The 17,901-nt window shown below is 39.9% G+C and overlaps 1 protein-coding gene across 1 annotated transcript in view; it reads left to right on the forward strand.

Annotated features, from left to right (window-relative positions):
• GRID2 (glutamate ionotropic receptor delta type subunit 2) overlaps window positions 1–17,901 on the forward strand; it is a 952,324-nt gene that overhangs the window by 522,509 nt on the left and 411,914 nt on the right. The window lies entirely within an intron of this gene.

A 17,901-nucleotide genomic window follows, 5' to 3' on the forward strand; every position in this document is an offset into this window, starting at 1 on the left:
ACAATTTTATGTTCTATCACAATAGAGTTGTAGAAAGTTAGTATTAGAAATAACTTTGTAAAAATCTTATACTTGGTTAAAAAGCTTTGTACAACTTTGTAAAGGGTTTGTCCCAGTATAACGAATTTCACCTGTGACAGAATACTTGATAATGTAAGTGTCTGATCAATGGGATTTCCACATCTCTTATGGGAATAATGTTGTGGCAAAGGGGTATTGGGCTCACCCTTTTCTGTTATTTGTGTCAAGGTGAGATCACCCACTGAGGGAGGGGAGATTGCCGTTTTCAAGGCTTTTGTTAGTATGTTGTGTTGAATTACCCAATCTTTACCCAATTTGGAGATCATGACACTCCAGGTGTACCTGAGTCAAATCCAGTACTTGTTAATAACTCTTGGTTATGCCTCATAGAGGTGCATGGACAAAGAGGGAGGAAGACTCATGAAACATACCAAATATCTATCTTAATGGACAACATATGCATAATAATAAACTAGGCCCACATCTTGCCCTCTGTGAGCCAGTAAGGTCTCCATCAATTAAGCCTTCCATGCACCATCGACTTAGAGAGAAAATGGCAGAGGTGTCGGATAATGGTAATAAGTAGAGATGAGCGAGTACTGTTCGGATCAGCCGATCCGAACAGCATGCTGCATAGAAATGAATGGATGCACCTGGTACATCCGCTTTGACGTCGGTCGGCCGCTTAACCCCCCGCGTGCCGGCTACGTCCATTCATTTCTATGCGAGCGTGCTGTTCGGATCGGCTGATCCGAACAGTACTCGCTCATCTCTAGTAATAAGTCACAAAGTTCCTCCTTTTATGTGCAGCATACATTTGTGCATACTTAAACTGGAAGCAAGTTGCTTGCTACCTTAAAAACAGGGTGAAGAAAGCTTCAAGGAATTGAAATGACCTTAGCCCACCTTATCATTTAACAGAAGTAGTCTAATTTGTTAAATAAATAAATAATTTGCATAATAGGCAGCTAACATAAAATAGGTATGTTTGTATTTCTCAAAATCTTAGTGAAGGTCCTAGAAAGGTGAGCCGAGATGTTCCACATTGTCAGTGTTTGGTTTGCCTGTATTTGAAATGACAGCAGTATTGAAATCCTTACAAGGTTCTTTCCGAACACATTGGCAGCGATGCAGGAGAGAAGTGGTGGGTTTGATTCTTGGCTGTAGCTCATTTGCCTGAAAATGGATATAGCATAATCTGGGATGATTAAGAGACAGAGCCAAATGCTGCTTAAATAACACTTCTTACATGACAGTGAAGGTGACTGTGTCTTTTCTTGAACTGAAGGACCAAGCTAGACCAACTAAGGGAAATATCTGCAGGCTTTAGCTTCACAATTTGCAACGGAGACTGTGACCTCTTGGCTGGCACTTGCAATTGCAGTATCAGCATAAAGTGCTTAAAATCAGTAAGGGGACAAATTATATGTCAGGATGTACTTATTCTCTTCACTGGCTCAGGGATTTAATTCTATTTCATACAGTTTTTTCTGTTTCATTGAACCAAACCAGATAGCGGTGTATAGATTCTACTGTTTAATTATATTTGTCCGGATAATATTCTGTTTGTGCTCTATTAAGGGTTTACAGGACCTGTATACATGTATAATAGTAATGCTGCTACACATCATATAGCAGTGAAATAATGCTACAGGTCAAAATTACAGATACTCTTGTTATAGGCTTTGAATCTAAAACATGGAAACATTTAATAAATGAACACAGTAGCATTTGTGGGACTATATAGCACGTGAAATCTCTTGTTTGATCTCTGACATGTGTATACAATCTTAGCCTACCTTCACACGGAGTAACGCAGGGCTTGTAAAACAGCCGTACACGCGAGCGCTGCGGAAGGCTCCCGAACACTTCCCATTCACTTCAATGGGAGCGCTCGTAAAGCCGGCGTTACGAGCGCTCCCATTGAAGTGAATGGGAAGTGTTCGGGAGCCTTCCGCAGCGCTCGCGTGTACGGCTGTGAATGAGGATTTTTACAAGCCCGGCGTTACTCCGTGTGAAGGCAGCCGAAATGCCTGATATCATTATAGGATTACAGGCAGATAAAAGATATTTCAGAAACACAAGGCTAAGGTTATACATTATAGGCTCAAATTACCATTTATAGAGATGAACTCATTTCCCAAAATTTATTTTGGTTCTGATTCAATAAAATCATCAGATTTGACTTGATAAAAAAAAAAAAAAAAAAAAAAAAAAAATTGGTCTGCAATTGAAAGTGCCCCCATCACTCTGAAATATTGTGTAGGGCACTGCAAGGACTTAGATTTGCCAAGGCTTCAGTGCTGACAATAGATGTTATCTAGAGATGAGCAAACAGTAAAATGTTCAAGATTCGATATTCGTTTCGAGTAGCCCCTCAATATTCAACTACTCAAATTGAATATCGAACCCTATTATAGTCTATGGGGGGGAAATGCTTGTTTCAGGGGTAGGCAACGTTCGATCAAATTATACTTACCAAGTCCACGAGTGAGGGTCAGGCAGGATCCTCCGCACTACAAGCTCTGCCCAGACCCGATGCCTGGCTGAGTAAATTCAGAGCCTGAAGATGCCGCGGGGAAGCTGCACGGAGAAGACTTCTAAAGGTAAGAGAAGAACCAGCGTTGATTGGCCGACTGTATAGCATTCGGCCAATCAATGCTGGTTCTGCATCGAACTTTTCCATTCGAATAGCGAGTGGTACTCGATCGAGTACCAGTATTTCGAATACCGTAGTATTCGATCGAATACCTACTCAATCGAATACTACTCGCTCATCTCTAATGTTATCACAACTTATGTACTTATCTTATCCTCCCTGCACAGAAGATGCCTACAAAACTCTCCAATATACCTGAATAGACTTTGCTTCTATAGCCATAAGACTGCTGTAAAGCATATCACTAAATGTAGTACATTCAATTTCACAACCAAATATACTATATCTACTCCTACAATGTGTCGTAGTACACAGCATTGGACCGCTCTAAAATTGTTACAAAACACCATACTACAAAATTGAGGAAATAGCATCCACATATGTATTTATAAAATAATATATATAAAGCTTTATTAGTTCACAATCAAAAGGAAACTTTCCCTAAAGACTTATTCACATGTCCATTTTTTAATTAAATTTTTTATCAGGATTTTTAGAGACAGAACAGAGACACATGGGGGGAGGGGGAGTGATCTATTAAGACTGATGTTTCCTATGCCAGAAATCTAGAAATCTATGTCAGTCAGATACGAGCATAGAAATCCTGTATAACTCATGCCAGCTTAAAGACATGAATAATAACATATGTGTTGGGCCAAGGTGTCCCCACTCAGGCCTGCCTGTTCTGCCCATATTTATGGAAAGTGGCGAGTGAGGCACAAAATGGGGGAAGTTACACATCTTTGGTGAAAGAAAGAGCCTTGCACCACATTATCACCCATCCATGCCAGAAAATTGGAGTAGATGGGATTAGAAATCCCCTCATTTGATTTTAATGTAATTAAAGGGGTTGTCCCATCACAAGGATCCTATCTATACTGCTTGTTAATGTGGATATAAGACTTTTCCTAAATACACTGCTTCAGCAAAACTGCTTTGTTTGTCCACTATCTTACTTTATTCAGTTCATTGTTGACACAGCCCTGACTTAGCTGCTCATGAGTCAAGTGATGTATCTTCCTGCTCTCAGGTGGGGGGAGGAGGGGCTAAGTGCACGGGAGGCAGCCTGTGTATCTAGCTATTCCTGTGTCTATACCACGTGACCTAGCTTCCTGCTATCAGATAGAGGAGAGGAGCTGCTTTCATTTCTGAACTCGTCTTCTGTTCTCCCAGTTATCAGGTTAGCTAATTCAATTGTGTTCATTATGGCAGAGACAGGCAGTGTCTGTATGTAACACAGAATGGAGTTGCTCCTGCCTGTACTTCATACTCCAATATTGTGCATATAGTGTTTTTTGAGGACCTTTGATGACATCACAGGCCCTTCAGCCGCCTCATAGGATCACGCTATGTGGTGGGCGGAGCTAAACGTTAATTTGGGGGTGGAGCTAAACAGCAGGTTGCATGTGAAATCCCGCCCACCAAATGACAAAAGAAACCAGGAAGAAAGAAGATTTTACAGCAGAGAAGACTGGTGAGTATGCGACGTGGGAATACCCCTTCAATTACTTATATCTGTTTCTACTTACATACCATGCATGCATAAAAATAGCCATAGACACATAATCTAATTTGGTCTATTTTACATCCATTTTAGAGATTACAAAATCACATTACCGATAGCACTGATAGGTCTTCCCCCGGGGGCACAGAACAGGAAAAACTGATAATCCATTGAATTCAGCGCACTGTCAGCTTCTAGAGCTATATAAAGGTCCTCTTTAAGGCTTGGTTCACATCTGTACCAGAGTCTCGGTTTAGAGTCTTTGTCACCGTGTTCATCTATAATTTCCAGACAAAAAAGTCCTGCAAGCCCAGCTTTTCAGTTACACTCAATGGATTATGTTTCATATGGTCCCTCAAGCACTATTGGTCCTCTATTTTAGTGATCCGTTCGTCTATTCTTTATGTCCTCTGATGGACAGATATCCAACGCTACTGTGAACCTAGTATAATATTGATATTTTAATGTGGCACATAAAATATTGAATATTGGACTAAAGATAAATTATATCTGAATAACTTTTTACACAAACATATTGAATATTCCTGAAGAAAAATATAGTATGTCAGTAATACGGCTACTGTGTTGCAATGACTTTTTTTTCTATTTGGTTTATTTGTCGACAAATAGAGAAAAGATACATGTCAAATTAAAAAAAAAATGCATCTTATACCAAGAAAACCCATTATCTATGGTACATTAAGGATTAATCGACCAGAAATGCAGGATATTACACTGGACACAGCAGATGCCAGGTGTTATTTTGTTTCAGAAAATCTATATTTAATACAGAACATAAATGACAAATGAATGAAAGAAGTCATAGATGGGCCTTTGGGATAAATAAAGCAGGTTTGGTTCATTTAAGAACAAGTTAACACATTTAGTTCCTTGTTTAAATGGTAGCTCAATAAAATACAAAAAGGATCTTATTTTTCAGACAACCATACAAATGAAATATTTTTGGTGGATTCTGCTAAATGCTACAATTATAATATGGTTATTGTGGCATCTGTTTTACTTTTACTGCATTACAGAGATTATATTTAATACAAATATGGAGAAATATAGTTAGAGTAGTGAATTTTTATATATAAGGACAGCAGTCAATAGAAACTATTTCAGCAGATGAAGTTTGAGTGCTATACTTGGATAGAAATTCCATGGTTTCAATTAATATATTGATTATTATTCATAAAAAAAAATGGATCGTTATAGCATTCCAATGAAACCCAGTCTTTAAACATACAGTTTGTGATTGACTTTCAAGAAAGGGAGTCTACCACCTTTCTTAACCCCTTCAAGCTGCCACCATAGGCGCTGTGACCTGCTTCCATATCATACCTTTATTAAGGGTCTCATTGACGCCAAGAAAAAGACATTTTCTTCATTATGCAAATTAGGTGCTTGGAGCACCTCTTGGAATTGTTCCTAGAGATCTTCAAGCACAGCTCTCTCTGTTAAAAACAGTTCCTTGTATACTTTGTTCAACACCCTCGCTAGTGGGAAATGATAGTGCCAATTGATGTCATTGCCTGCTCAGTTACCACTGGCCTGGGGGTTGGTGGGTCGGAACAAACCAGTGGTGTGTTTTCAATGGAGAAAACTGTGTTTGGAGATCTCTGGAAATGACCCCTGCGCTCCGAGCACCTAATTTCTTGGCATCCACAGGACTGTGACATATAATGAAGGTATGATATGGAAGCATGTCACAACACCTACAACACTATGGTGGCAGCTTGAAGGGGTTAAAGGGGTATTCCCATCAACATAAATATTTTTAAATTTGTAGATAATTAAAAGTTAAACATTTTTGAAAATATAAGTGATAAAATATTTTGCAGAGTTTAAAAGATGAATAAATATCTTGTGGTCACAGTCTTGTTGTCTTGATCGGTTGCTCGGGGATACGACCATGAATGCAGGACCTTTCTAAGGTCAGAAAATCCGCCATGATTTCCTTATTGTGGCTGGGATATCTTTTAATACATGTAGCCTGATAACTCAGCTAAAATAAGAAAATCATAGCTGGGTTCCTGACAAGTCCCAGACCATATAAAGTTTCTGCATTTGTGGTCATATCCATTGGCAACCGATCAAGACAACAGATGTCACCACTAAAATGGTTAGAAAAAAACTTTAAAACGCTGCAGATTTTTTAACTACTTATATTATTTTATAACTTTTAGTTATCTGCAAATATAGATATTAGAGATGAGCGAACGCCGTTCGATCGAATAGGTATTCGATCGAATATCATGGCGTTCAATGTATTTGTTCACAATCGAATACAAGGCCGCATACGGAGTAAAAATTTGTATCCCCTCCCACCTTCCCTGGCGCATTTTTTGCACCAATAACTGTGCAGGGCAGGTGAGACAGGAACTACGACAATGGAGGCAGTGAAAAAAAATTGAAAAAACCCATTGGCTGCAGGCAGAGACAGACAACCAAAACACCCCCTCCCCTTCCCCAGCAACTACTGCATCCAAAAGCTCCGACCATTTTATTTTTGAAATTTTCCAGTAGCTGCTGCATCCCCCCCCCCCCCCCCTCGGCTTATACTCAAGTCAATAAGTTTTCCCAGTTTTTTGTTGTAAAATTAGGGGCCTCGGCTTATTTTCGGGTCGGCTTATACTCGAGTATATACGGTATATATATATAGTATATATGTAGATTCACACTGAAGGTATCAACACTATGAATTAACACATGTGGAATTATATACTTAACAAAAAAGTGTGAAATAACTGAAACTATGTCTTATATTCTAGGTTCTTCAAAGTAGCCTACTTTTACTTTGATTACTGCTTTGCACATTCTTGGCATTCTCTTGATGAGCTTCAAGAGGTAGTCACCGGAAATGTTCTTCCAACAGTCTTGAAGGAGTTCCCAGAGATGCTTAGCACTTGTTGGCCCTTTTGCCTTCACTCTGCGGTCCAGTTCACCCCAAACCATCTCGATTAGGTTCAGGTCTGGTGACTGTGGAGTCCAGGTCATCTGGTGTAGCACCCCATCACTCTCTTTTTAGGTCAAATAGCCCTTACACAGCCTTGAGGTGTGTTTGGGGTCATTGTCCTGTTGAAAAATAAATGATGGTTCAACTAGACGCAAACCAGATGGAATAGCATGCCGATGCTGTGGTAGCCATGCTGGCTCAGTATGCCTTCAATTTTGAATAAACCCCTAACAGTGTCACCAGCAAAGCACTCCCACACCATCACACCTCCTCCTCCTTGCTTCACGGTGGGAACCAGGCACGTAGAGTCCATCCATTCACCTTTTCTGCGTCACAAAAGACACGGTGGTTGGAACCAAAGATCTCAAATTTGGACTCATCAGACCAAAGCACAGAATTCCACTGGTCTAATGTCCATTCCTTGTGTTCTTTAGCCCAAACAAGTCTCTTCTGCTTGTTGCCTGTCCTTATTAGTGGTTTTCTAGCAGCTATTTTACCATGAAGGCCTACTGCACAAAGTCTCCTCTTAACAGTTGTTGTAGAGATATGTCTACTGCTAGAACTCTGTGTGGCATTGATTTGGTCTCTAATCTGAGCTGCTGTTAACCTGCAATTTCTGAGGCTGGTGACTCGGATGAACTTATCCGGGGACTTTTGGTCTTCCTTTCCTGGGGCGGTCCTCAAGTGAGCCAGTTTCTTTGTAGCGCTTGATGGTTTTTGCAACTGCACTTGGGGACACTTTCAAAGTTTTCCCAATTTTTCGGACTGACTGACCTTCATTTCTTAAAGTAATGATGGCCACTCGTTTTTCTTTACTTAGCTGCTTTTTTCTTGCCATAATACAAATTCTAACAATCTATTCAGTAGGACTATCAGCTGTGCATCCACCTGACTTCTGCACAACACAACTGATGGTCCCAACCACATTTATAAGGCAAGAAATCCCACTTATTAAACCTGACAGGTCACATCTGTGAAGTGAAGACCATTTCCGGTGACTACTTCTTGAAGCACATAGTTTTGATGCCTTCAGTGTGAATCTACAATTTTCATAGTCATGAAAATACAGAAAACTCTTTGAATGAGAAGGTGTGTCCAAACTTTTGGTCTGTACAGTATATATAAATATATATATATGTTGACCCATAGACTATGTCTGTAAAGCGCTGCGGAATATGATGGCGTTATACAAGTAAGCATAACAGATAAATATAAAATAAATATAGTTAACTTGTTATTTGGTAACTTGTTATTTATTTTTACAGTATGGTAAATAGCACGGGAAAACATTTTCCTGCAAAAAAAAAATAAATAAATGGTAAAAGTTAGCCTGTATTCACACAACCATGTCTGTTTCTCAGCCTTGAAAAAAGAACAAATCTATCCATTTTTAATGGCCTTTGTGCATCCATTTTTTACCATGTCTATTATCTGTCTGTTTTTCATCAATTTTTAATGGAACTGTGAAAAACAGATGAATTTCATTGGTCATTTTTACCCAACACACTGATCGATTTTTAATGAATGTAACTCAGATGTCATTCCATTTATAGGTCCGTTAAAAACAAACCCATTGATTTCTGTTGGGTCATTCTAAACAAATATAACCTGCACATACAGTATATATAACCTGTCCCTTTCTTAAGTGTCCATTTTTTTCATCTATCAAGAAAATGTACATGTGAATACCTTTGTTCACTTTCATTCTTTTAAAAGTGGCGGCTGCTAAAAAAAACGTCCAGGACTGTTTTTTGTGATGTATGGTGTATATACCCTTACATTGCATTAAAATATACAACCCCTCCTGATAAAAAAAAATAAAAAAATCCATATAGCTACATCAAAATATAAAATAAAAAAGCTATTTGAATGCGAAGATGAAAAACAAATTGCTCTGTCTCTAAGTGGTTGTGGTTACAGAAGATGAAGTTATACTAATTGCTTAAACCTCATTAAAGTGATATACCATGAAGCCAAGATTTACTGTATGTATTTACTTCTCTTACTTATATAGCACCAACATATTCTGCAGCGCTTTACAGGTATTGTCAGTCACCGTCCAATATTAGGATATGCTATCTCCCTATCAGTATATCTTTTGGAAGAAACCAGAATACCTGGAGGTGTTGTTCAGATTTGAACCTAGGACTCCAGTGCTGCAAGGCCATAGTAGATTTATCGTGAACAATTCCTTGATCCTCGGCAATGTACTCTTTTCTTAATAATTTCCATTGCAAAATGTTTCTAAAAGAAATTTGTCTCCATTATCTTCTTTCTAAGCACCAATACAGTTAGGGTGTTTTTTTCAGTTATATTTTGTACTTCTCATTCAGCTAAAACAAGTTTCCAAAGTGACTAATGACCTTCATATTGTTAATTCCCAAGGCCTCTGCTCACTTCTCTACCTCTTTGATCTTTCAGCAGTTTTTGATAGAGTCTTTACTCTCCATTCCATCTGGCAATATTGATTTAAGAGTGAGCATGGACCTAGTTTAAGGCTTATGAGTCTCATTATATCTTTAGTGTTTCAGTAGCAAACTTTTTTCATTATCTGTTGGTCTGCACTAGAATCAATGACCTACATGAAAAAATGCTGTTATGTCTAAAGCTTTTCACCTTCTTTCTCAGTAGTTGGAAAGTTTTCACTATAGTCTTAAGCAGTATTCTGCTGCATTATCAGTAATGTGTTAATGGTATATCGTGAGAATTGTTCTCCAGAACCATAATATCTACTTGACCGCCCAGTCTGGCTCATTGTATACAGTTGTTAATAGATATAACTAGACTATACAGAATATCTATGCACATACAGATGAGTCCTACCTTACATTTCCTCTTGGCTAAACAAACTGCATCCTGATGATTTTGTGAAACTCTGTCAGGATATATATTTTCTATGATATATGGGCTTTTAACCCCTTCCCGACATGCGCCGTAATAGTACGGCGCGTGTCGGGTCTGTAACTATGGCGACCGCCCAGGAGCCGGGCGGCCGTCATAGCCGCCGGGTGTCTACTGCTTTAAGCAGTAGACAACCGGCTCTAATGCCTCCTATCGGTCCCCGGACCGATCGGAGGCATTAACCCCTCCAGCGCTGCTGTCAAAGGCGCCGGAGGCGCCATCTTCCCGGCGGCGCATGGGCGCCGCCATTTTGGCAGGGATCGCCGGCTCCTGGAGCATGCTCCAGGGCCGACCCCCCGTTGCCATGACAGCCGGGAGCCTTGTTAAGGGCTCCCAGCCAGTCTGCAAATTCTCTCTTTTGCAGGCTGGTGTATACAGCCTGCAAAAGAGATGATGATTTTTTGCAATGCATTGCAATGCATTAGCATTGTAATGCATTGCATTAGTGATCAGACCCCCTGGGGTTCAACACCCCTAGGGGGTCTAATAAATGCAAAAAAATAAATAAAAAAAAAGTAAAAAAAATATAAAAAAATATAAAAAGTATTAAAAGTTCAAATCACCCCCCTTTCCCTAGAACAAATATAAAAGTAGTTAAAAACTGTGAAACATATACATGTTAGGTATCCCCGCGTCCGAAATCGCCCGCTCTACAAATCTATAAAAATATTTTTCCTGTTCGGTAAACGCCGTAGCAGGAAAAATAGTCAAAAGTGCCAAACCGCCGTTTTTTCACTGTTTTAATTCTGATAAAAATTTGAATAAAAAGTGATCAAAGCAATAACATTTCCCGAAAATGGTAGAACTAAAAAGTACACCCGGCCCCGCAAAAAAAGACGCCCTATGCATCCCTGTACACCTATGTATAAAAAAGTTACGGCCGTCGGTATATGGCAACTTTTAGAAAAAAATTTTTTTAACACCGTTTTGGAATTTTTTTAGGGTCAAAATGTAAATAAAACCATAGAAATTTGGTATCCCTGGAACCATACCGAAACACAGAATACAGGGGACATGTTATTTTGGCTGCACAGTGAACGCCGTAAAACCAAAGCCCGTAAGAAAGTCGCAGAAATGCATTTTTTCTTCAAATCCACCCCATTCTGAATTTTTTTCCTGCTTCCCAGTACATTATACAGAATAATTAATGGTGGCATCATGAAGAAAAAATTGTCCCGCAAAAATTAAGACCTCATATGACTCTGGGAGCGGAGAAATAAAAAAGTTATGGGGTTTAGAAGGAGGGGAGTCAAAAACGAAAAACGAAAATCAAAAAATGCCATTGGCGGGAAGGGGTTAATAGCATCGGCAGCATACTGACCATGTAGGCAGACACTGCTGCTGCTATGGGGAGAAGGCTCGGCACTGATCATCTTCTCCTGTCTACTGACATTAATTCATTGCACTTTACTGCAAGCACCAGAAGGGAAGTATAGTGCATCCCTTTGTGGTGGTTGCAGGCAAAAATTTCCATCAATATAAATGAGCTGTATATAGAATATTCACCAATGTATTTTTGGTAGTTGCCTGGTAAATATGCAGCATCCCAGAGTGCTACTGCTTTAAGTGTTTGTCTATTGTGCCTTGTCTATTGTATGGGTATGTCCCATCCTTTATGTTATATGTTCTATGTCAATTGTACAGACTGTGATACAACTTTCCTGTTGTTTCCCCTAGTATTTCAAACACTTATCCTTGGTTCAGCTCTGGCAAATCATAGGCCACGAGGTGGGTTTGTAGGAGATCTAGGTCTTCTGGTTGTCTATTGATCCTCAGACTTCAGTCTAGAGTACAGTGCTGTGACAGTTTGCAGAGACTCAACACATACCCATTCGGCCTCATGAGGATTATTCTTTGCCCTAGGCTCATCTAGAGACATCCCTGAAAAGGGAGTGTTGCTGTCTGGTTTGTTAGACATGTTATGTGTTGTGACAGGAGGAACATGTTCAGATCTAGTCTAAAAGTAACCAGATCCCTGTCAGGATTTCCGGTATCACCATCCATTGTATCCATAGCTGGGAAAGGAAAGAGAGGAAGAATAGTTGTTAAAGTCTGCTATAGAGCCTGTAACATCCGTGGGCACCCTCCTATAACCAAGGCTAGGGGATTGGACACTTTGCTGCTACTACTACCCCCATTTGGAAGCTGATGTTGGTACCTGTTCCAGTGGCTGAATAAACCATTACCTGTTCAGCTGAATCACTGGCATCCTGAGTCATGCCTGCCTTACCATCAAGGCCCTTCTAAACAACATCACACTGGCTCAGAGAGAGGAAGTCCCCTCTCCAACTAGACCCTGATAGCACTCATCCATAGACGAGTACTGGGGGGCATTCCTCACCGCTCAGCATTATGGCTGGGTGGTAAGGAACGCCCCCTCTCACAGTACAGCGCAATAGATGCTATTGTGAGGAAGGGCGTTCCTGACTGACTGTCAAGACTGCCCTTCTGACAGTGAAGAGCTACGGTACCGGCAACAATAGCTCTTCAGTGGGGGCGCAGAATGGGAAAGCAGAATTTAGCACACTGTCAGATTTCTAGTGGTGTATTACACCACATGTGCCCCAGGAGGTGAGAAGTTCTCTTTAAGGTATCAGTGCCTCTTACTTATTCTGGTACACCTTGCAACAACATGCAAATAGATTAAGGCCGTCGCACACCATGCTATACTATGGATTACAGTTCTAGTGCTAGACACCCTCTGATGAAATTTGTGAGATGTGTATGAAATGTGAGAACCTGTATGCAAAATCTGTCTCTACCCAAAGATTATATATGTGAGAATAACATAATATGCAGCATGTCTTCAGGATATTATGCTTGCTTACATCCAAAACAGCATGAGATCAGTCACCAAGCATATAGCTGAGTAGCAAACTATGCATATAAATTCAATGATCCCAGTGAATGTATTCTATATGCTGTGTATGAAAATGATTTGAATGCATTACAGTGATCAGGTGTGATGTAGCCAAAACGAAATAAAGAACTTTCAGAAATACAATATTCTTTTAGATAATGTGTCATTTTCTGGTGTAACATTGCTCTAAATCCATATAAAAATATTTATTTAATTGCCCAACCTAAAGTAGGATTTAGGTGAAAATTAATTTTTAATAGGTTATTTTTCATCAACTTTTATAAGTAAACTTGAATGTCAGGAATCTAGTTATAATCACTAGAGATGAGCCAACAGTAAAATATTCGATATTCGTTTTGAATAGCCGCTCAATATTCGACCATTTGAACGAATATCGAACCCCATTATAATCTATGGGGAAAAATGCTTCGTTTCCGGGGATCTCACCATTCGACTCAGAAGGGTCACCAAGTCCACTATCACACCTCAGGAAATGATGCCAACACCCTGGAATGCAACTGGGACAGCAGGGGAAGCATGTCTGGGGGCATCTAACATGCCCAAGTCACTGTATTACGTCAGGATCCCTATCAGCTTGCGATATGCACGAGCTGACCTTTTCCCATAGGAATGCATTGACCAGCGGAAGAGGCAGAGTCTAATATCGAACCAGAATGCAGACTGCTGTGGACCAATCTTAGACTCCGCCTCCATGCTGTATGGCATTCGGCGAATCAACGCTGGTCAATGCATTCCTATGCCGTGATGTAGCAGTGCAGGCCGTGCGCTGAGATTGACTACTCCAAAGATGCAGCCGAGCTCAGCGCACGGCCAGCACTGCTACATCAGAGATGAAGCAGTGCTGGCCACACGCTTAGCTCGACTACTCTTAAGATGCTACATCGGACATGAAGCAGTGCTGGCCGCGCGCTCAGCTTGGCTACTCCGAAGATGCTTCATCAGAGATGAAGCAGTGCTGACCACGCGCTCAGCTCAACTACTCTGAAAATACAACCAAGCTGAGCGCACAGCCAGCACTGCTACATTGGAGATGAAGCAGTGCTGGCCGCGCGCTCAGCTCGGCTACTCCAAAGATGCTACATCAGAGATGAAGCAGTACTGGCCGCGTGCTCAGTTTGAATACTCCAAAGATACAGCTGAGCTGAGCGCATGGCCAGCACTGCAACATCGGAGAGGAAGCAGTGCTGGACACGCGTTTAGCTCGGCTACTCCAAAGATGCTACATCAGAGATGAAGCAGTGCTGGCCGTGCTGCATCTGATGTAGCAGTGCTGAGTGTGCGTTGAACCCTGCTGCACACTCAGCTCTGCTGCATCTCTGTGTGTGCTGAGCTCAGCTGCTTCTCCATGTAGCAGAGCTGTGTCAGCACTGCTACATCTGAGATCAGACCACAATGTAAACCGCTGTGGACGGATGTTAGACTCCGCCTCCTCTGGCAGAACCAGCGTTGATTGGCCGAATGCTGTATTCTGTATGGCATTCAACCAATCAACGCTGGTCAATGCATTCCTATGGGAAAAAGTCAGCTCGTGCATATCACAAGCTGACAGGGATACCGACCAGATAGAGCCCCAAAGAGCTGGGTGAGTTACATTCCCCCCTAAATAAAGGTAATCCCTAGCTAACCCTGCCAGTACATCTATCCCTGTCTCACAGTCACATAGTTCACTGTCTCAAATTAATCGAATGTTAAATCCACCATTTGTCTAAAGTGGAGGTCACCTGATTTCGGCCGCCAATTCCTTTTTCCAATTTTTTTTCGATGCCTCCGTTGTTGTCGTTCCCGTCCCACCTCCCCTGCACAGTTATTGGTGAAAAAAGCACCAGGGTAGGTGGGAGGGGATACAAATTTTCACTTGGTTTGCCTTGTGGTATTCAATTGGAATCAAATACCTCGAACATCCTGATATTTGATCGAATATCTATTCGATCGAACGGTGTTTGCTCATCTCTAATAATCACCAATATTTAGCTATGAGTCTGACCTTTAACTTAATTAATTAATTAATCCCTTCATGTAATGCAAACTGTTTACATCAGTGATCACTTTAATGTAATCAAACTAGTGGCAAATTCATAACAAAAGATAAAAATGTAACATCAATGTAAGGCGAAATTCACATTCATAATAAACCTAGCTCGTTATGAAATAGTCATCTCTAATTGTTAGTTATGTGAAAGAGACATCATATAGGAGTCACCAGGCTTTAGTATTACTAGGTAACAATTTACATTGACGAGCAAAAGGGTATCAATGTTTTGAATTTTTTACTTTCATGCTCCATATCTGACCATCCAGTATAGCTTTGAACTTCAGACTACCATCATTTTATAGTCAATAATCTTGGCTATCTCAAACATAAATTTGACTTGCAAATACTTAGCCTTAGCATATGATTAGTTAATTATTATATGATTACAAAGTGAAGTCCGTCCATGCGTTCAAAAGCCAAGAGGTGGACGTCCAGGCAAAATATCGGAGTCAACAAGTTTGTAGAGGTAAAGATATACAGGGCCATTCACCATGGATGTTTCTTGAAAATCGACCTTTTTTCCAAATACATGATAAAAAAGCAGCAGAAGTGGAGAGAGGAAGTTAATAGAAATGAAAAGTAAAGTAACAGAAATGATTACTCAGGAGTGGTGAAGGCTAGTGAAAAAAAACGAACTACATCGGAATCAATGGAGCAGCACCTAATTATTTAGAGTTAGTGAAGATGGTGAAAGGTTCCTCTTAATCATACTTTAGATATCCTCTCTAACTTTAGCTGGAACTTGGTTAAGCTCTTACTCAACACCACTGAGGATACCATTTTTGGTATTACACACACTCTAGGTTATGCTGAGATAATCTTTAGGAATACATATATACACATCCTGTGAAACACACAAATCAGGATGTGTGCATCCGAGAGGAAATTAAAGAGGACATTTCATGTCTTCATGATTATGCGGGTTATTTATATTGCTAGAAATATAAAATTAAAAAACTTGACAGTCTTCAGTAGTTGATACCTTTTTTAATGGCTAACTAATAATGATGACAGATTACAGCGTTTCGAAGCTCTGGGCTTCTTCTTCAGGTATATCTAAAAACTATTTCTGAAGGATGCATATTTATGTACAGAGGGACACATAGGAATGGAATTCTAGGAGGGAGGGTGGAAGAAGGTTATTGTTACATACAAATAAACAATTCATCAGTTTGCAATGTTCTTATCAGTTCAGAGAATGTCTTTTATGGCAGTTTCAGTTCAGTGATTTCTGTAGGATGCCATGAACCCATGTGAGAGATTCATCCCTTTCTGGAGAGTGTTAAACAAGGTCATAAACTTGTACTCATAAATCCGTCTCTCTTTCCTGGATTTAAAATTTCCTCTTAAAACCAAAATTTTCATGTCATTTGTGATATTATGATCTTCATTGCTGAAATGTTTCCACACAGGAAGGTCCATTCTTTGTTCTCTAATTGTATGGACCTATTGCTAGAAAGTGCACTGAATTGAGCACACTGTTGGCTTTCCCTTTATGTGCCCCGGACCTGGAGATATCTCCCCATTGTCAGAAGAACATTCCACATGGTTTAGCATCATCACTGGGCTGTGAAGAACGCCTTCCCCCCTGACAGTACTCGTCCATAGCCCTGAACTTTCATAGGGGGCCCAGGCTTCCTTACTGCCCAGCGATGATGCTAAGCTATGGAAAGTAATGTCAAGAGTGTGGAGGGGAGCATTCCTCACAGCCTGACGCTAGGCTTCCTTTTTAAAGAAGGGCACATCTGTATGTGGTCATTGGTGTAGACAAAATTTTGTAAAGCAGGGTTTTGATGACCATAAACACAGACCTATACAAAAACATAAAAAAGCAGATAAAGATGTCCACTTCCCTATGTGCCTCTTGGCTGGATTTCTTCAGATATCTACATATCTGAAGGCATATCTACATCACAAGGTAAGTAGCAATTCTAAAAGCAACATGGATTTGTGACGTTATCCCAAAGTGATATGGTACCTATCCTATTTGTATCTCTGTGTGTCTACCCAGTGGTGGAGGGTGAATTGCAGCCTGTCAAGACTCTTGTTAGTATGCTGTTCTATTGTGTTAAGTTGGTTTCAAGACAAATTAGATTTTTAACCAAACTGTAGATTGGTTGAGTATGTGCACATCTGTATACACTGTAACAGAGAAACATGCATGGATACATGCACATGCATATATATATATATATATATATATATATATATATATATGTATATATCATATGAAATAATTGTGCATGTATGTGTTAAATCCTGTATATGGAAAAATGTTTTGAGTTCCCAGAGGATTCAAGTGATTAGATACATTAAAAAAAGTTTGCAGATGTCGTCAAAGCCAGTGCACAGGCAAACTGGGTTCATAGTTACATAGTAGATGAGGTTGGATGAAGACATCAGTCCATCAAGTCCAACCTATAACCATCAGCCATGTTGGATTTTAGCTTGGCTGATATTTTCTGCCCCTGGATGTTTAGGGACACCTTTCTCCCCATCACTGAGCGTGTGTGTTTATGTGAAAATTAGATAAAAATCAGGTTAACATAAATGTTTATCTGACATTTGCACTGTATGTGTGTTAAAAAATGTAACACATAACACTTTTAGGTGTTATTACTAATTTTACCATGTATGTATGTATGTATGTATTACAGTGAACAATAGTTGGGTGTTTGGTAGTAGTATCACCTATTGCGTTGTCTTACCTAATAATATAATATATGTAGTTATATCTGGTAACAGAATGTACATGAACCATATACCGTTTTCACAGAAGCTCTTTTTCTTAATAATGATGTCACATTCAAGTACACCACTTTTACTATGGGTCTCCCTTGTGACCTCATTGTTCTATTCATTGTATCTCTGCAGCATTATAGAGTTAATCACAGACAGACTAAAACTATAGAAAATCAAAGGCAATTTACAGTATATAAGGCTA

Source organism: Leptodactylus fuscus, chromosome 1 (assembly GCF_031893055.1).
Source record: "Leptodactylus fuscus isolate aLepFus1 chromosome 1, aLepFus1.hap2, whole genome shotgun sequence".
In the NCBI taxonomy this organism is placed as follows: Eukaryota; Metazoa; Chordata; class Amphibia; order Anura; family Leptodactylidae; genus Leptodactylus; species Leptodactylus fuscus.